This window comes from Schistocerca cancellata, chromosome 3, assembly GCF_023864275.1.
Source record: "Schistocerca cancellata isolate TAMUIC-IGC-003103 chromosome 3, iqSchCanc2.1, whole genome shotgun sequence".
Lineage (NCBI taxonomy): Eukaryota > Metazoa > Arthropoda > Insecta > Orthoptera > Acrididae > Schistocerca > Schistocerca cancellata.
This window is the reverse complement of record NC_064628.1, coordinates 413,492,411-413,513,292: the sequence shown is the minus strand read 5'-3', so window position 1 is coordinate 413,513,292 and position 20,882 is coordinate 413,492,411. Positions and strand designations below refer to the sequence as shown.

The 20,882-nt window shown below is 56.5% G+C and overlaps 2 non-coding genes across 2 annotated transcripts; both read right to left on the bottom strand.

Annotated features, from left to right (window-relative positions):
* Positions 1 to 8,406: 8,406 nt before the first annotated feature.
* Positions 8,407 to 8,561, bottom strand: LOC126178448 (5.8S ribosomal RNA). Its single transcript, XR_007536349.1, has one exon. It is a non-coding gene; the product is annotated as a 5.8S ribosomal RNA (ribosomal RNA).
* Positions 8,562 to 8,912: 351 nt separating this feature from the next.
* LOC126178817 (small subunit ribosomal RNA) lies at positions 8,913 to 10,820 on the bottom strand. Its single transcript, XR_007536669.1, has one exon. It is a non-coding gene; the product is annotated as a small subunit ribosomal RNA (ribosomal RNA).
* Between the last annotated feature and the right edge of the window lie 10,062 nt (positions 10,821 to 20,882).

Below are 20,882 nucleotides of genomic sequence, written 5' to 3'. Positions count from 1 at the left end.
AACATCCGGTAGGTGGGGCAGTCTTTGGGTCCGCCACACTTTCTGCCTCTCTTTTTGCACGGAATACAAATGGGGGCTTTGTCCTTATTAGGACAGGCCTTTCTTTCGTGACCCGCCTGCCCACAGTGGGCACACAGGGCATGTTCTTCATGACAGTACTTGTTTGTATGATTTAAATCCTGGCATTTGGTGCACCGCGGCACCGCCAAATAATCCTTTATATTTAACGCAGAGTAACCGACATATAATTTGCCTATTCTGGTAAGAGGTTTCCATAATTCAGGTGAAACCTCCACTACGTGATGCACTGTGACTTTTTCTCTCGGTCCAACTTTAAATCTTAGTCTAAACTGAGTATCGAACTCTTCTCTCGTCATTGTCACGTCAAAGTTCTGTACATATATGGCATCCATCAAACTGTCTGCATTCATGTAGGATGGAACATCATAAAGGCACATCAATGGCCTTCGCCTCCTAGGCGGTTCGCACTTTACCTTGTCAGCAAGCTGAGAATTTGTCATGATCCTTCGACTATCCTCCGGAGTGGCTGTCTCGACAATCAGAACATTCTTAGCGGTTCTTACGGTGTTAATTTTAATCTTATCCCGTTTCGGATCAATACATTTTTCAAATGCAGTCTTGACTGCCCGGATGTCCTCCCCGTCTTTTGGCTTAATGAACACTGTAGGTACAGTTTTCTTTATGTTTTCCTGTATGGTTTCTTTTGCCGTCGGCGCCTTGACCACAGGGGTACTCGCAACCGCGGCATATGATTTGACAACTGGTGGTTGATTCCTAAGGCGCTCATTCTCTTTTTGTAATTCTATCAACCTACCTTCTAATTTGGAATGTGCCATCGCCCACCTGGCTACACAATCCCGAATATTGTTGATCGCCACGTTACTAATCTTCCCGTTTTTGACACTAGAATCTAGCAGACTCAAAAAACGAGCATGACGCTCAGCTACAGAAAGATCCTCCTCGCAAACTGATTCACCCTCGAGCGCATGATCACTCTCCACAGGATCGGCCATGATGACAGATGAAGAGAGTGAAAAATGAAGGCCCGTCTCTTTCCCCGGACCGGCCTCTCTGGCATGGGGGGAGGCTAAAATGCAGCTCGCTCACCGGTCCCGCCCCTTGACCAAGAGCTTTCAGCAACTGAGCTGCTAGGTTTAGCGCGCCGTGGGAACAGCGCACTAGTCCTCTTCGAATGCTGCATCATCGAAGTTTTCTCCCGCTCCCTTGCCGGCGAATGCCACCCGCATTCCGGGAGAGCGGATTCACCCTCCGTCCTTCGCCCCCTACTAGGCCGAGTTTCCACCAAAAGGCTAAAGACCCGGTCCTACTCAGGTGCCGGGCCGGTCCCCCAGACGTTCGGGGGTCTGGACCCATCTAACCTAACCGGGGACGTGTCACCACGCCCCGGCTTGGCGGATCATGCCCCGGAATTCCAGGGGCAAGGCGGGTGACCTTCGCCGACTTGGGCCAGGATCCCGCCGCGACAAATGCAGCATCCGGAACCGGCGTGCAAGATGTTCAGCACGCCGTCGCACCCCTGCCCTTTGGTCGCCCGAAGGCTTAACAGCTGCACCGCGAGAAGGCGGACAGGGGCACTTGGGAAGGAGAGGCTAAGATGTTCGAGTCGCATCCTTCCCCCGCTGCCTATTCCCAACCATGAGCCCACAAAAATCGGGGCACATAGCATGAGACAGCCGCAGCTAGTAGATAGGGACAGCGGGAATCTCGTTAATCCATTCATGCGCGTCACTAATTAGATGACGAGGCATTTGGCTATAAATAGCCGACTTTATTCACGTACGTGAACATAGAGAAAGAACATCACCCATATGGGTTTACAAAGGACATAGACAAAACATACACTAGACATGACAAGAAAATACGTGAATGAAGTGGCGTCTTGTGCCTGTGATAGGCGCCAGGCAGCAGCGCGAAGAAAAACATAAAGTGGGCCATCATCCGACCCCAGTCCGGTCCATCGTGCGGGAAATAGCAGTCATTGTCTCGAATCGCCTAGCAGCCATAACCGTACCAATGAGGACCTGTGTGGACATGGCCGCAAAATGATGGTCTTTGAAGCCCAGACTGCGCAGATCTTGTGCAGAGGCAGGTGACCACACACCCCTCCATGAGATCGTCGCTGAGGTTGTGGTGATGTGCTGGACTGCTGGGTGTAGACCTCTGAGTACCTGGTGGACGGCTACCCTGTCATAGACCGCGACTTTCTCCTGGTGACATTTGTCGACATCCAAGTTAACGCCCACAACTTGGGCGTCGACAATGTGGGCTGCATCGCCACGCACTGCCACGATGTCCGGCTTCTTCAGGCCCTCTGATGTTTTGAGGTGAGGCTCGAGATGGACGTCAAAGCCTTGGCGACGAAGGCCTTGCGCAACGTAAGTTGCCAAGGCATTTTGGCGCTTGATACGGGCGTCGTGGCTCCTGAAGCAGTGCTGGACAACGTGGTTGGCAGTTTCTTTGGCGGCGCAGCCTGCCTGGCAGTTGGTATCTCCAGAACGACCACGAAGCAGCCTCGCCCGTGTTGGGAGGGCATTAATTCTGGTACGAATACAGGAGATGAAGTCGCGGCCACTAATATAGCGCCGGGGGTTCTCCACCCAGCTATGTTGCCCTGGTGTTCGGGCTGACTTCCTCAGGGCAGCGCCGTCCACCGATGAATGCAGCTGGTCGGCCCACATCCGGCCGAGCTGGTTGCTTGACCGTATGGCTCCGTCGTTCCACCGCAGATGTTGCTCTAGCCTCCCAATTTCACGCTCCAGAACGTCTTGTGTCGGCCCATCCAATTGGACTCCAAGAGCTCGCATGTTGGCGAGCCGATTCCGACGCAGCAGAGGACCAAGCCAGCGAGCTGATGGTACTCCCAATCCCCCAGATGGAACAGGGGCGTGGAAGTACGCAACAGGGATGTCCGCTGGCAGGCACAGCCAAGTTCTAAGTGCTGTGCGGATGGCAATGTCCACTGCTGAGAGAGCCCCAATGCGGGTCCTGGAGAGTGCCAGGCCATGGTGGATCCCTGGCAAGACAACCGTTCTGAGGGCGTGAAGACGTTGTTGAGGTTTCAGTGGTGCCCTGGACAAGACGCTCAGCTGTCGCTCGACCTCCTGCCTCGGATGGAAGAGGCTACGTCCGCTGGTGGAGAACTCCAGACCAAGATACCGGAAAGTGCTCTCAATTGTCAAGGCAGGAATGATGGTATATCCTGCCTTAAAGGTCGTGGTTCCATCGACCTTAACTTTCTTCTCGCGACCAGAGGCCGCGAGAGCGAGAGTAAAGCACTTTCCGGGATTGACTTGGAGACCGAGGTCCCCAAGAGCAGATGTAGATGCGTCAATTAGGTCCTGGAGCCCTCCTTTGGTCTCAGCGAACAGCAGGAGGTCGTCGGCGAAGGCGGCAGCGTTGAGGCGTCGTCCCATGATGTTCGCACCAACATGATCTGGGAGGCGAGCAAGCATGAGGTCCAGAGAATGGTTAAACAGGATAGGGGAAAGAGGGTCATCCTGCCGAACGCCCCTTGAGGGCCGCACTGGACCAAGCGACTTCCCAGGACCACAGATCACCGTTGCCCCCTCCTCGTAGCATCCCAGGATGTATCCAACGAACTCGTCAGGCAGGCCATGAGCCCTCAGGGCAGGCCCCAGGGCACCATGGTCCAGAGAGTCGAATGCCTTGGACACATCCAGGGACGCGACATAGAGGGAACTACAGTTCACCCTGGCCTCAGTCATCGCCAGGTCCAACAAGAAGGAATTGTGCAGCATCTCATCCTGAGGAAGGAAAGCCCGCTGACGTCCGTCCAACACACAAGTCCGCATCAGACGACCCGCCAGGATCTTATGGAAGACCCTGGCGAGGACTGAGCAAACCGCGATCGGGCGGAAGTCAGCGGGGGATGCTGGGGCGGCCTTCTTGGGCAGCAGGGAGGTACGGGTTTGCAGGAGTCGGGATGGGAGGCGACGGGTTAGAAGGAAAATGTTCAACACTTTCAAGAGGACCTCACGGGGAAGACGACGGAGCTGGGCAGGTGTTAATCCATCAGGGCCCGCGGCAGAGCGACGGGGTGGGAGTGCTGCAGCGATGTCCTCCAGCGTGATGGGTGCCCACAGCTGTTAAAAGGGCACCTCAGCGCGGGTTGGTAACAGCCAGCTATCTAGACGGTCTACCCGGCCAGATGGACGCCGGGTAAAAAGATCCTTCCAGAAGTCAACCAACCCAGGGATAACAGGTGGTTGATGGAGGAGTGTTCCGTCTAAAAGGCCATTAATACACCGCGCCGCATTCTTGGAGAAGGCGCGCTGGCAGATGAAATACTCCCACCTCCGCCGGGCTCGCTTACGCTCTGGTGGCTGGGACATCTGCTTGGGGGCGACAGGGTTGTGGGACGCCTCCTTACTACCTATGACATCAAGGGCAGGTGGCAACATGCCCATGATGACAGGTCTCGATGCAGTTGGTCCCAGCGCTAAGATTTCATCAATCGAGGTATACTTTGGCCTTGATGGTGGTTGGCTGCTAGAGCCGACCAGATAGCCTGGTCGACCGGATCCACAGGTGAAGGTGAGGTCTCACAGCTAGAAGGTAACCCAGCAGTCGATGCAGCAGCCACAGATGAGCGTGGCCGCTCCGCAGAGGCAGAGAGAGCAGTGACAAACTCAGCAACCTGGTTCCTGTAGGCTCCCGCACGACGCTGACACTTGATGGATTCAAGTGAGCGGTGCGGGAAGGTCTTAACTAACTCTTGGTTCAGGAACCGGGTGCCCTTGAGTGTCAGCACTGCTTCGGCGTGGGCCAGGCGTAGAAGTTCTTCACTAGACCACCTGGCCTTTGTCCTCTGGATATTGACCTCTGCGTTGACGGCGTCAGGATGAGCCCTGCGGCGATGGACACCAAGACCAGTCTTGGTGCCAAAGCCACGATAGCACTCAGGGCACTGAAAGGCTGGCAAGACGACTCGAGCCGGACTGGTAACATCGGATGGTGGCCCAACGACTGGCGCGGCTCCTCCAGTGGGAGGACCGCTACCTGTTGTATTCCGTTTGTTGGGGCCAGCTGAAACAAGAGGCAGGGGGACAGGCAACCCCCAAGCCCCGAAAATTTCACCCTGCTCTGTCGGTCGGAGAGCTCTGAGAAGGCACAGAGTTCTGTGCCTACCCTCGGCTCCCCTCACGGCTCTCGCCACGTGAAGGCCAGAGCTAGGATTTCCCACAGAGAGGCTAGGCGAACCATCATCCACTCGACATCGCTAGGATGCTGAGGAGTGGATTGAGAGGATCCGTATATGACGCATCATATGAGCTTAAGAGAGTCATAGTTACTCCCGCCGTTTACCCGCGCTTGCTTGAATTTCTTCACGTTGACATACAGAGCACGGGGCAGAAATCACATTGCGTCAACACCCGCTAGGGCCATCGCAATGCTTTGTTTTAATTAGACATTCGGATTCCCCCAGTCCGTGCCAGTTCTGAGTTGATCGTTGAATGGCGGCCGAAGAGAATCCGCGCACCCACGCGCCCCCGGAGGAGCACACTAAGTCGGACGCGGCCTCGCAGCAAGGAAGATCCGTGGGAGGCCAAGGCACGGGACCGAGCTCGGATCCTGTGCGCAGGTTGAAGCACCGGGGCACGAACGCCGCGCAGGCGCGCGCATCCTGCACCGCCGGCCAGCACGAGGCCAACCAACGGCGAGAGCAGACCACGCCCGCGCTAAACGCCCGCACTTACCGGCACCCCTACGGCACTCACCTCACCCAGGCCCGGCACGTTAGCGCTGACCCACTTCCCGACCAAGCCCGACACGCCCCGATCCTCAGAGCCAATCCTTATCCCGAAGTTACGGATCCAATTTGCCGACTTCCCTTACCTACATTATTCTATCGACTAGAGGCTCTTCACCTTGGAGACCTGCTGCGGATATGGGTACGAACCGGCGCGACACCTCCACGTGGCCCTCTCCCGGATTTTCAAGGTCCGAGGGGAAGATCGGGACACCGCCGCAACTGCGGTGCTCTTCGCGTTCCAAACCCTATCTCCCTGCTAGAGGATTCCAGGGAACTCGAACGCTCATGCAGAAAAGAAAACTCTTCCCCGATCTCCCGACGGCGTCTCCGGGTCCTTTTGGGTTACCCCGACGAGCATCTCTAAAAGAGGGGCCCGACTTGTATCGGTTCCGCTGCCGGGTTCCGGAATAGGAACCGGATTCCCTTTCGCCCAACGGGGGCCAGCACAAAGTGCATCATGCTATGACGGCCCCCATCAACATCGGATTTCTCCTAGGGCTTAGGATCGACTGACTCGTGTGCAACGGCTGTTCACACGAAACCCTTCTCCGCGTCAGCCCTCCAGGGCCTCGCTGGAGTATTTGCTACTACCACCAAGATCTGCACCGACGGCGGCTCCAGGCAGGCTCACGCCCAGACCCTTCTGCGCCCACCGCCGCGACCCTCCTACTCGTCAGGGCTTCGCGGCCGGCCGCAAGGACCGGCCATGACTGCCAGACTGACGGCCGAGTATAGGCACGACGCTTCAGCGCCATCCATTTTCAGGGCTAGTTGCTTCGGCAGGTGAGTTGTTACACACTCCTTAGCGGATTCCGACTTCCATGGCCACCGTCCTGCTGTCTTAAGCAACCAACGCCTTTCATGGTTTCCCATGAGCGTCGATTCGGGCGCCTTAACTCGGCGTTTGGTTCATCCCACAGCGCCAGTTCTGCTTACCAAAAGTGGCCCACTTGGCACTCCGATCCGAGTCGTTTGCTCGCGGCTTCAGCATATCAAGCAAGCCGGAGATCTCACCCATTTAAAGTTTGAGAATAGGTTGAGGTCGTTTCGGCCCCAAGGCCTCTAATCATTCGCTTTACCGGATGAGACTCGTACGAGCACCAGCTATCCTGAGGGAAACTTCGGAGGGAACCAGCTACTAGATGGTTCGATTAGTCTTTCGCCCCTATACCCAGCTCCGACGATCGATTTGCACGTCAGAATCGCTACGGACCTCCATCAGGGTTTCCCCTGACTTCGTCCTGGCCAGGCATAGTTCACCATCTTTCGGGTCCCAACGTGTACGCTCTAGGTGCGCCTCACCTCGCAATGAGGACGAGACGCCCCGGGAGTGCGGAGGCCGCCGCCCCGTGAAGGGCGGGGAAGCCCCATCCTCCCTCGGCCCGCGCAAGGCGAGACCTTCACTTTCATTACGCCTTTAAGTTTCGTACAGCCCAATGACTCGCGCACATGTTAGACTCCTTGGTCCGTGTTTCAAGACGGGTCGTGAAATTGTCCAAAGCTGAAGCGCCGCTGACGGGAGCGATTATTCCGCCCGAGAGCATCCCGAGCCAACAGCGGCGCGGGTCCGGGGCCGGGCCAGGTAGGTCCGTCATCCGGGAAGAACCGCGCGCGCTTGCCGGGAGCCCGAGCGCCCAAAGGGGCGAATCGACTCCTCCAGATATACCGCCGAGCAGCCAGCCAGGACACCGGGGCTCTGCCCAACAGACGCGAACCGAGGCCCGCGGAAGGACAGGCTGCGCACCCGGGCCGTAGGCCGGCACCCAGCGGGTCGCGACGTCCTACTAGGGGAGAAGTGCGGCCCACCGCACACCGGAACGGCCCCACCCCGCGGCGAGTGGAAAGGCAAACGGACACGACCCCGCCGCGGATTGCTCCGCGCGGGCGGCCGGCCCCATCTGCCGAGGGCGGGAGCCAGTGGCCGGATGGGCGTGAATCTCACCCGTTCGACCTTTCGGACTTCTCACGTTTACCCCAGAACGGTTTCACGTACTTTTGAACTCTCTCTTCAAAGTTCTTTTCAACTTTCCCTCACGGTACTTGTTCGCTATCGGTCTCGTGGTCATATTTAGTCTCAGATGGAGTTTACCACCCACTTGGAGCTGCACTCTCAAGCAACCCGACTCGAAGGAGAGGTCCCGCCGACGCTCGCACCGGCCGCTACGGGCCTGGCACCCTCTACGGGCCGTGGCCTCATTCAAGTTGGACTTGGGCTCGGCGCGAGGCGTCGGGGAAGTGGACCCTCCCAAACACCACATGCCACGACAGGCGGCAGCCTGCGGGGTTCGGTGCTGGACTCTTCCCTGTTCGCTCGCCGCTACTGGGGAATCCTTGTTAGTTTCTTTTCCTCCGCTTAGTAATATGCTTAAATTCAGCGGGTAGTCTCGCCTGCTCTGAGGTCGTTGTACGAGGTGTCGCACGCCACACCGCCAGCCGGTTGTGCACGCTACCGAGAAAGTACCGGTATGCGAACCGCCAGGCGACGGGCGCGCATCGCACGTTTAAGGAGACGCGGCCGGCCCCACAGGCGGCCACGACACTCCCAGGTCTCCGAAGGCGGGACAAACGCCGCGCGCTTCAGTATGCGTAGCCGACCCTCAGCCAGACGTGGCCCGGGAACGGAATCCATGGACCGCAATGTGCGTTCGAAACGTCGATGTTCATGTGTCCTGCAGTTCACATGTCGACGCGCAATTTGCTGCGTTCTTCATCGACCCACGAGCCGAGTGATCCACCGTCCTGGGTGATCTTTTCTGTTAGTTTCCACTGTCTCTTTCAAAACAGTTGCATAGGCGGGACTGAGGCGTTTGACGGCCCCTGTTCCAGCGTTCTGTGTCCAACGGCCTCACGGCCGATGGGCGTCGTACGGCTCCACACCGGAGCGGACAGGCACTCGGGCGAAAGTCATTCAAAACCGGCGCCAGGCGCCAGATGCCGCAGGCCAGCCGCTCCAGAGCTTCAGCGCTCGTACCACACAACATTTTTCAGTTAGTTTTGAGAGGCACGCGTGGCTCCGCACGCGGCGCACGGCTGCTGCCGTACAGGTAGCGTGTTGCGCGACACGACACGCACATCGAAAGACATGCAGTCTAGTCGGTAATGATCCTTCCGCAGGTTCACTACGGAAACCTTGTTACGACTTTTACTTCCTCTAAATGATCAAGTTTGGTCATCTTTCCGGTAGCATCGGCAACGACAGAGTCGATGCCGCGTACCAGTCCGAAGACCTCACTAAATCATTCAATCGGTAGTAGCGACGGGCGGTGTGTACAAAGGGCAGGGACGTAATCAACGCGAGCTTATGACTCGCGCTTACTGGGAATTCCTCGTTCATGGGGAACAATTGCAAGCCCCAATCCCTAGCACGAAGGAGGTTCAGCGGGTTACCCCGACCTTTCGGCCTAGGAAGACACGCTGATTCCTTCAGTGTAGCGCGCGTGCGGCCCAGAACATCTAAGGGCATCACAGACCTGTTATTGCTCAATCTCGTGCGGCTAGAAGCCGCCTGTCCCTCTAAGAAGAAAAGTAATCGCTGACAGCACGAAGGATGTCACACGACTAGTTAGCAGGCTAGAGTCTCGTTCGTTATCGGAATTAACCAGACAAATCGCTCCACCAACTAAGAACGGCCATGCACCACCACCCACCGAATCAAGAAAGAGCTATCAATCTGTCAATCCTTCCGGTGTCCGGGCCTGGTGAGGTTTCCCGTGTTGAGTCAAATTAAGCCGCAGGCTCCACTCCTGGTGGTGCCCTTCCGTCAATTCCTTTAAGTTTCAGCTTTGCAACCATACTTCCCCCGGAACCCAAAAGCTTTGGTTTCCCGGAGGCTGCCCGCCGAGTCATCGGAGGAACTGCGGCGGATCGCTGGCTGGCATCGTTTATGGTTAGAACTAGGGCGGTATCTGATCGCCTTCGAACCTCTAACTTTCGTTCTTGATTAATGAAAACATACTTGGCAAATGCTTTCGCTTCTGTTCGTCTTGCGACGATCCAAGAATTTCACCTCTAACGTCGCAATACGAATGCCCCCGCCTGTCCCTATTAATCATTACCTCGGGTTCCGAAAACCAACAAAATAGAACCGAGGTCCTATTCCATTATTCCATGCACACAGTATTCAGGCGGGCTTGCCTGCTTTAAGCACTCTAATTTGTTCAAAGTAAACGTGCCGGCCCACCCAGACACTCAATAAAGAGCACCTTGGTAGGATTTCAACGGGGTCCGCCTCGGGACGCACGAACACGCACGAGGCGGTCGCACGCCTTCGGCTCGCCCCACCGGCAGGACGTCCCACGATACATGCCAGTTAAACACCGACGGGCGGTGAACCAACAGCGTGGGACACAAATCCAACTACGAGCTTTTTAACCGCAACAACTTTAATATACGCTATTGGAACTGGAATTACCGCGGCTGCTGGCACCAGACTTGCCCTCCAATAGATACTCGTTAAAGGATTTAAAGTGTACTCATTCCGATTACGGGGCCTCGGATGAGTCCCGTATCGTTATTTTTCGTCACTACCTCCCCGTGCCGGGAGTGGGTAATTTGCGCGCCTGCTGCCTTCCTTGGATGTGGTAGCCGTTTCTCAGGCTCCCTCTCCGGAATCGAACCCTGATTCCCCGTTACCCGTTACAACCATGGTAGGCGCAGAACCTACCATCGACAGTTGATAAGGCAGACATTTGAAAGATGCGTCGCCGGTACGAGGACCGTGCGATCAGCCCAAAGTTATTCAGAGTCACCAAGGCAAACGGACCGGACGAGCCGACCGATTGGTTTTGATCTAATAAAAGCGTCCCTTCCATCTCTGGTCGGGACTCTGTTTGCATGTATTAGCTCTAGAATTACCACAGTTATCCAAGTAACGTGGGTACGATCTAAGGAACCATAACTGATTTAATGAGCCATTCGCGGTTTCACCTTAATGCGGCTTGTACTGAGACATGCATGGCTTAATCTTTGAGACAAGCATATGACTACTGGCAGGATCAACCAGGGAGCTGCGTCAACTAGAGCTGAGCAGCCGGCCGCCCGGGAGTGTGTCCCAGGGACCCGCGCGAACACGCAAGCGTCCGCTCAATTATTCTGCAAACAGGAGGAGGCTGAGCTCCCCTGCACAATACACCTCGAAACCCTCTCAGGTCCCGGCGGCGCGCAGCGCCGTCCTAAGTACTTGGTCGGGTTCGAGAGAGGCGCAATCGCCCGGAGTTAGGCGAGTAGACGCTTTAGGTGCGACCACCCGTGCTCCCAACTGAGCTTGCCGCTGCCGACAGAGGCCCGGGAGCGTGCTGTCGTGGCATTGCCGGCGGGAGACAACACGCGCCACCTACGGTGACCGGCAGCTCCAACGCCAGCGCCACAGAAGGGCAAAGGCCCCACGTGGGTGCCGAAGCGAACTCTCCCAGCACAGCGCACGTGCCAACACGTCCGCACAACTGCGATACAAACCACCAGCGAGAACCGCTGGGGCGACCGAGCAGCAGACGGCGTCGCGGCGCCGAGTGCCGGGCGGCGGCGCATCCTCAACGCACACAGTCCTCAGTCGGACCAGCACACTGCAGATGTCCACCGCGCTTCGCACCGGGTCCGCGAGGACCCACTTTGGCCGCACGGCGCCGCGCGCAGGGTGCCCCGGCGCGCAGCTGCGCCGCCTGCCGCGTCCGTCGGCCGGCGCGCCTGCCACTGGGCGCCCCCACCAGCCGGCTGTAGCGCGTGCGCCCACGCACCGCGCGGCCAGCACGCCGGGCGGCCCCCCCTCACCGGCCGGGGAGAGTCCCACCGAGCCACCGCCGCGTATCGCTTCACACACAGATTTGCCCTTACTGATTTACCTCCAGCAACAACAACCGCACCACAATGGGTTACCAGTTGTTCATTTGCGTAACGTCACCAGCAAACGTAGACGTCCATCCCCGTTTGCAAATGCAACGATTATTGCATGCCTGTCTGTTAGGTGTCACGACACACTACGTCTGCCCACATACACGCAACAAAATGTGCACGACTAGAGAACACATGGGAGGTGGCCCCCTACGTATGCGATGTCCATTACGAGACCGACTGTCAACCGGCATCTGTACCATGTCGCAGATGTGGAACGCGGTGCACCATGCTATCACACAGTGTGAGAAGAGACGACTACGTTTGAATACACGCGCCACTACATCATCAGACGGCTCATGCTGATCGCCATCCAGGGCGTCCGTTACTCCCACACGTCTCTATGGCGTACCACACTGCAATGCAGCTGTTATGGGGAGACGGCACGTGGCTGAGTGCACAACATTTGGACCGTATGGTTCGCTGTTGTTGGGCGCAGTCGTTGTACGGTCACACATGTGCCACAGCGTATCATTCGGTACATACGGACCTATGTGCAGTACAGTGTGAGGGTTAAGCGTACGACATCAGCGGACAGTGGACACAGGCCGTACCACGACGTAGACTGAGCGCTTCGACATGCGATAGCCAGTGAACAGCTGCGAAGGGCATTGAACACGCAAGCACCTGAACGACCAGCATGCGAAGGCAGGGGGGAAGGGGGGGGGGCGCGCTGTACATCCTGCAGTCGTCCACATTACAGTGTACAGCGGGAGCATGTAAAAAGTAAGCAACACTTGCAAAGTGTTGAACATGAAACGATGCACAAGAGGGTGGGCGGTGCGAGTAGCGAACTATATTCAGAGGGTTGTGGTTAGACAACACTAGATTAATGTAACGTGTCATATGCCAAGTACAGAGCAGGTTAAGGCCCAACTTGGGTTAGGTTAAGGCCCAACTTGGGTTAGGTTAAGGCCCAACTTGGGTTAGGTTAAGGCCCAACTTGGGTTAGGTTAAGGCCCAACTTGGGTTAGGTTAAGGCCCAACTTGGGTTAGGTTAAGGCCCAACTTGGGTTAGGTTAAGGCCCAACTTGGGTTAGGTTAAGGCCCAACTTGGGTTAGGTTAAGGCCCAACTTGGGTTAGGTTAAGGCCCAACGTGGGTTAGGTTAAGGCACAACGTGGGTTAGGTTAAGGCACAACGTGGGTTAGGTTAAGGCACAACGTGGGTTAGGTTAAGGCACAACGTGGGTTAGGTTAAGGCACAACGTGGGTTAGGTTAAGGCACAACGTGGGTTAGGTTAAGGCACAACGTGGGTTAGGTTAAGGCACAACGTGGGTTAGGTTAAGGCACAACGTGGGTTAGGTTAAGGCACAACGTGGGTTAGGTTAAGGCACAACGTGGGTTAGGTTAAGGCACAACGTGGGTTAGGTTAAGGCACAACGTGGGTTAGGTTAAGGCACAACGTGGGTTAGGTTAAGGCACAACGTGGGTTAGGTTAAGGCACAACGTGGGTTAGGTTAAGGCACAACGTGGGTTAGGTTAAGGCACAACGTGGGTTAGGTTAAGGCACAACGTGGGTTAGGTTAAGGCACAACGTGGGTTAGGTTAAGGCACAACGTGGGTTAGGTTAAGGCACAACGTGGGTTAGGTTAAGGCACAACGTGGGTTAGGTTAAGGCACAACGTGGGTTAGGTTAAGGCACAACGTGGGTTAGGTTAAGGCACAACGTGGGTTAGGTTAAGGCACAACGTGGGTTAGGTTAAGGCACAACGTGGGTTAGGTTAAGGCACAACGTGGGTTAGGTTAAGGCACAACGTGGGTTAGGTTAAGGCACAACGTGGGTTAGGTTAAGGCACAACGTGGGTTAGGTTAAGGCACAACGTGGGTTAGGTTAAGGCACAACGTGGGTTAGGTTAAGGCACAACGTGGGTTAGGTTAAGGCACAAATTGCGTTACATTGCGGTACAAATTGCGTTACATTGCGGTACAAATTGCGTTACATTGCGGTACAAATTGCGTTACATTGCGGTACAAATTGCGTTACATTGCGGTACAAATTGCGTTACATTGCGGTACAAATTGAGTTACATTGCGGTACAAATTGAGTTACATTGCGGTACAAATTGAGTTACATTGCGGTACAAATTGCGTTACAAATTTGGTTAGGTTAAGGTGCGAAATGGGTTAGGTTAAGGTGCGAAATGGGTTAGGTTAAGGTGCGAAATGGGTTAGGTTAAGGTGCGAAATGGGTTAGGTTAAGGTGCGAAATGGGTTAGGTTAAGGTGCGAAATGGGTTAGGTTAAGGTGCGAAATGGGTTAGGTTAAGGTGCGAAATGGGTTAGGTTAAGGTGCGAAATGGGTTAGGTTAAGGTGCGAAATGGGTTAGGTTAAGGTGCGAAATGGGTTAGGTTAAGGTGCGAAATGGGTTAGGTTAAGGTGCGAAATGGGTTAGGTTAAGGTGCGAAATGGGTTAGGTTAAGGTGCGAAATGGGTTAGGTTAAGGTGCGAAATGGGTTAGGTTAAGGTGCGAAATGGGTTAGGTTAAGGTGCGAAATGGGTTAGGTTAAGGTGCGAAATGGGTTAGGTTAAGGTGCGAAATGGGTTAGGTTAAGGTGCGAAATGGGTTAGGTTAAGGTGCGAAATGGGTTAGGTTAAGGTGCGAAATGGGTTAGGTTAAGGTGCGAAATGGGTTAGGTTAAGGTGCGAAATGGGTTAGGTTAAGGTGCGAAATGGGTTAGGTTAAGGTGCGAAATGGGTTAGGTTAAGGTGCGAAATGGGTTGGATTACAGTACACAACGTGGTAAGAGATAGTGTGTTGGGGGGGGGGCGAGGTTCGTTGGTAGTGATCATTGTAAGTGAATGTCTGAGGCAGCGTCAGTATGTCACAGCAGTTATGTCTCGTCAGGATGCGCTTTTCGCTCGTGACTGGAGGCGCGCCGCGTCTGTGGTTGCGGCAAGGGAGTGGCAGACCTGTGTGATTCATTCCTGCCATTGTTTCTGTGCCGTAACAGGAGGCAGTGTGGTGGTGTTGGGTGCACCCCTGTGTAGGACATGTGTGGGTGTTGGTGGCTTATCTGAGCAATTGTGGATGTCGGACGGGTGGGATATTCTATTTTATAATTGGACCCCCTGGTGTGGTTATCATAGTGTGGATGGTGTACTGTGGCGGAGAGGATGCAACGGACGTTGGTCCATGCTGGTGCTTACATATTGTATCTGTGTCTGTTACAGGTAGAGAGTAATGTGTGATAGAGTGTCTCGCTGAGGTGTGGTTCATATTGTGTGCACAGACTTACAGCATGTATAGGGACAGCGGGAATTTGGCATATTGGATATAACTCTTTTTTTTTTTTTTTTTTACTTTATTGTAATTTTGAAACCTGAACAAACAGGTAGGCTGGCAGCAGCACAATACGCCGCTCTTCAGCCGAAGAGAGTTAATGGAGATAAACAAAGAAGAGACATTACATAGAAAAACGGCGGGAAAACACAGGAGACACAAGAATATAAAAGCACAAGAAGCCGTTCACACTTGATGACAATCCACACTAGGAACTGGAGACCCGACGCACAAACACTGAAGAAGACGATGTCACAGGTGAACAATGGAGCGTGATGGCGAAACGGAACACTAAACATGACGGCACACACGATACACTGATGGCGGTGATCTCCGGCGCGCGAATGTCCACTTAGCGTGTGCGAGTCCGGGGTCCTGCCAAGAGGGCAACAGGGATGAGGAAGGGGAGAGGGGAGGAAAAGAGGAGGCCACGGCTGAGGAGACGGGGACAGGAGGATAGGGACAGGGGAGGGGGGCCCGGGGGACGAGGGACGAGAAAAGGAGGAGGGAGGGAAAAGGGAGAGAAGGGAGGGAGGGTGCCCTGAGGAGCAAGCACAGGAGGAGGGCGGGAGGATCAAAGTTGGTAGGAGGGGTAGATGGAGGGGAGGAGGGCATCATCAGGGAGGGGGAGCTGGCGGAAGCCACCTTGGGAGAGGGTAAGGAGGGTGGAGAGATGGAGACCGGGTGGGACATGGGAGTACAGGCGCGGCAGCGGGCGGGGTTGGGAGAGGATCGGGGAGACGAGCGGGTGAGGAGGATCGAGTTTACGGGAGATGTATAGGATTCGTATCCTTTCGAGGAAAAGGAGGAGGTGGGGGAAGGGGATAAGGTCATACAGGATCCGCGTGGGGGAAGGGAGACGGATGCGATAGGCAAGGCGGAGAGCATGGCGTTCAAGGATTTGGAGGGATTTATAAAAGGAAGGGGGGCGGAGATCCAGGCTGGATGGGCGTAACAGAGGATAGGGCGGATGAGGGACTTATAGGTGTGGAGGATGGTGGAGGGGTCCAGACCCCACGTTCGGCCGGAAAGGAGCTTGAGGAGACGGAGTCGGGAGCGTGCCTTGGCTTGGATTGTCTGGAGATGGGGAGTCCAGGAGAGGCGACGGTCGAGGGTGACGCCAAGGTACTTAAGGGTGGGGGTGAGAGCGATGGGACGACCATAAACGGTGAGATAGAAATCAAGGAGGCGGAAGGAGGGAGTGGTTTTGCCTACAATGATCGCCTGGGTTTTGGAAGGATTGACCTTGAGCAACCACTGGTTGCACCAAGCGGTGAACCGGTCAAGATGGGATTGGAGAAGGTGTTGGGAGCGTCGCAGGGTGGGGGCAAGGGCAAGGAAGGCGGTGTCATCGGCAAACTGGAGAAGGTGGACGGGGGGTGACGGCGGCGGCATGTCCGCCTTGTACAACAAGTACAGAAGGGGGGAGAGGACGGAGCCTTGGGGCACACCGGCGGAGGGGAAAAAGGTGTAGGAATCGGTGTTATGGATGGTGACATGGGAAGGACGGCGGGAGAGAAAGGAACCGATAAGACGAACGTAGTTAATGGGAAGGGCGAAGGTTTGGAGCTTGAAGAGGAGACCGGAATGCCATACGCGGTCATATGCGCGTTCGAGGTCAAGAGAGAGGAAAATTGCGGAGCGTCGGGAATTGAGCTGTTCGGAAAGGAGATGAGTGAGGTGAAGGAGAAGATCGTCGGAAGAGAAGGACGGCCGAAACCCACACTGGGTAACAGGGAGGAGGCGGTGCTGGCGGAGATGCTGGTGGATGCGGCGGGTGAGGATAGATTCCAGGACCTTGCTGAAGACCGAGGTAAGGCTGATGGGACGGTAGGAGGAGACGGCGGACGGCGGTTTGCCAGGTTTGAGGAACATGAGGATACGGGAGGTTTTCCACAGGTCGGGGTAGTAACCGGTGGACAGGACTACATTGTAGAGCCTGGCCAGGGTGGAGAGAAAAGAGACAGGAGCTTCACGAAGGTGACGGTAGGTGACACGATCGTGACCAGGAGCGGTGTTGCGTTTGGTGCGGAGTGTAGTGATGAGATCCTGTGTGGTGACGGGGGCATTAAGGTCCGTGTGTGGAATGTTGTCCAAGTACTGGAAACCAGGAGCGAGGGGAGGGACAGAGGTGTCAGTTCGATCGCGGATATCTGGGAAGAGGGAGTAATCGAACTGGGGATCATCAGGGATGGAAAACACATCGGACAGGTAGGAGGCAAAGTGATTGGCCTTACTAAGGGCGTCAGGGAAGGGGTGATCATCGTGGAGAAGAGGATAGTAGGGGGAGGGTTTAGTTCCGGTAAGGCGACGGAAGGCGGTCCAGAACTTGGACGAGTTGATTGGTAGGGTTTCAGTTAAACGGGTGCATGTCTGTCGCCAGTCCCGGCGTTTCTTAGCCGCGAGCAAATTTCGAATGTGTCGCTGTAGTTGCCGGTGGCGTCGTAGGGTGTCCGGGTCACGCGTGCGGAGGAAGGCACGGTAGAGACGACGGGATTCACGGAGGAGGAGGACGGCCTGTGGTGGTAAGGTAGGACGGTGGGGGTGGATTGCAACAGTAGGGACGTGGGCCTCCACGGCCTCAGACAAGGTCTGCTGGAGAAAGGAGGCGGCATGGGTGACATCATCAGGATGGCGGTAGGCGAGAGGGTGGCTATCGACCTCAGTGGAGAGGGTATCCCGGTAGGCATTCCAGTCGGCACGGGAATAGTCATGGATGTACTTAGGGGGAGGGTCATGACGAGGGTCGGGGCGGGGGTGACGGCCGTCTGAAACGGTGAGGAGGACAGGGAGATGGTCGCTACCAATAGGCTCCAAGACATCCACCGTAATGCGACCAAGGAGGTTGGGGGAGGAGAGAATAACATCGGGAGTGGAGTTGGATTCGGGACGGGTGTGCTGGGGGATGGGGATGAGGTCGCCTTGAAGGGAGGAGAGGAACCGATGCCACCGCCGTAACTGGGCAGCGGAGCGACTATGGATGTTGAGGTCGGCGGCGATCACATAGGAGGAGAAGGTACGGTCGATGTGGGAGAGGAAGTCGAAAGGAAGAGGGGCGTTGGGGCGGACATAGATGGTGGCACAGGTAATGGTAAGGCCGGGGAAGAAGAGACTAAGGATCAGGTGTTCGGTGGGGTCGGGAAGGAGAGGTTGGAGCCGAACGGGGATCTGGCGGTGGTGGCCAATGGCAACTCCGCCACGCGCAACTGGGAGGGGATTATCGGAGCGGTGGAGGAGATAGGGGGAGGTGTGGATGGAGTGGTGGGGTTGGAGGAAGGTTTCATTAAGGAGGAAGGCATCCACACGGTGGGTAGCAAGGGTGTGCAGGAAGAGGTTCTTGTTGGCGGGAAGGGAGCGGATATTGTTGAAAAGGATACGATGCTGTCGCGCCATGATAAGGACTTATACGAGGGTGTCAAGGCGGGAGAAGGTGAAATGGGCCTGGTTATTGGAAAAGGTGGCGTACATTTTAAGGTGGAATATGGAACGGGCGGCGAGGGAGATCTGTTGTAAGGTGTGGGGGCGCTGAAAGGGATGGACGTTTTGGAGGACAATAGTGAGGAACCTGATGATGTCCTCGGCAGTGGGGAGGGGACGAAGGGAATTGCCAGGAGGGGTGGGGGCGTCTAGGGGACGGACAGGTACGGTGAGTTCAGGAGTGGCGGGAGGGGGTCGGGCTTTACACTTTTGGGAGTAGGTGGGGTGGGGGAGGCTGCAGGTATTACAGGAGGGAGGGGATTGGAGGTTGGGGCACTGCCGGAGAAAGTGCGCTTGCCGACAATGCGGGCAGGTTGGGGCCTCGCGGCACTCTGCTGTTGGATGTGCATTGTATCGTAGACATCTCTGGCAGCGCAGGGATTGAGGGGGGGAACGGGAGGGGTCGACCTTGTACCGCTGATTGAAAAGGAGGGCACCCTCCTTCAGGAGACGGTCAATGGAGGGGGCGTCCTCTGAGAAAACCCGCATAAGGCGGGTGGGGCCGGTCGCGTTGAAGATGCGGCGGACTGCCCGCACCTCCAGGGTGGGATGGGCCTTCAGCTCCGCCAGCACCTCCTCCTCCGTGATCGACGGGCTAAGCCGAGTGATCACGGCGGTGAGGGTCGGCGGGCGACGCGGGGGTTGGGGTTGGCGGGTAGGAGATGGGGAGGGAGCAGGGGTGAGGGAGGCGTGAGGACCAAAACGGGTGATGGGGAGGCGGGAGAGGATGTCAGTATGGAGGGTTGGGCTGGGGGAGGAGATAAGAACAGAATCCCGTCTGGGAGTAAGGAGAGAGATGGGGGCGCCTGGGAAATGTTGGCGGAGGAGGAGGGAGAGATTCCGGGCCTCGAGGAAGGAAGGATCGGGACGGGACAGGAGATATTTGTAGAGACCGGGGGGGGAGGAGGAGGAGGAGGGCACGGGGCCTGGTGGGGAGACGTCCATGGCATTTTGGGGTGGGGATGGGGGGCGGGGTGGAGCCTTTTTAGGAGTAGAGGAAGTGGAGGCGCCACTAGGGCGTTTGACGGCGGCAGATGGGCGGGTGGTGACAAGAGGGACGGGAACGATGGGGAGGTGGTGGGAAGGGACAGGTCCCGGCACGGACGCAGCAGTCGGCGCCGGAGGAAGTGACTGTGACGGTGCAGGCGAATGTGGCAGTGATGGCGATGGCGACGATGATGACGGCGGTGGCGGTGGCGACAGGCCACCACCCTAGCCGGAGCTGCAGTGACAGGCTGGCGGAGTGGGGGGAAGGGATCAGAACGAGAGGAGGAAGCGGGAGAGGGGGCGACAAAGAGCGAGGGCGAAGGGATAGAGAGGAGGGGAGGGATGGAAGGAGGGGGGTGGGACTGGGCACACCAAGTGATTGTGGTGGAGGCGGCGGATGGGGACGTATACTCGATGGCGGTGGTGGTAGTAGTGACGGTGGTGGTGGGGGCGGACATGACGACAAGAAGAAGAAAGAAAAAACACAGCACTAAAAGGACAGGACACACACTGGGAGACGGCGGACGGACGGCGACGGCGACGGCGACGGCGACGGCGACGGCGACGGCGAGAGGCAGGGACGCTGCTGCCGAGGACGGGGCCGGGGCGGCTGCTGCCGCTGCTGCTGCTGCTGCTGGCTGGACTGCTGCTGCCACCGGAGGGCTGGCTGGCTGGCTGGCTGGCTGGCACATGGAATCCCTAACACTTCGATTAGCGCGAAGGTGCACTATCGAAGGGCGGTAACCTTTCGGTGTACCGCCGGATGGATATAACTCTTCATGAAACGCAAGATATAGGGGTGGATTGCAACGTACGAGTGCGGGAAGAGTCCGCCGTTCATCCGCTTGGGTTGCGATTTGGGTGGTTGGGGTGGGGCACGTGCGGGTGCGGGTGGAGTGATTGTCGGTTGACTACTTCGTGCGACGCAGGCACTGGCGTTGGGGCTCCTGTCGTGGACAGATGGTGCAGGCTTTGTGGGTGGCGTCGGAAAATGGGCACTGTGGGACCTAGCGATGTCGTAGTCGGCGTGGCGTCTCATAGATGGCGGTATCGTCGGTGCAGCAGGTCATGTTGCGGGAGACTTGCAGAGTGCGGTATTTTGTTTTTGTGGTGCGCGTGACATGGTGGACGTAGTGTCGTCCGATTCGCGTAGATGGGGCTATTGCATGTGGTTTCGTCACATTGTCATAGATGGCGATGCTGTGGTTTGGCAGTATGGTTGGTGTAGTTCCGTTGGATTCTTGTAGATGGAGGTGTCGTTTCTGGGCCAGACGGCAATGTAGTTTGGTCACATTCTCATAGATGGCTGTGTTGTGTCTGTGTGTGGCGGTGTCAGCGTCGTCCCATAGAGGGCGGTATGGTCTGTTTATTGTGGACGTTGATGTCAGGTTCAGAGGGCGCGCGCGAACCGTTGCCCATGCGTTATTCACGCACG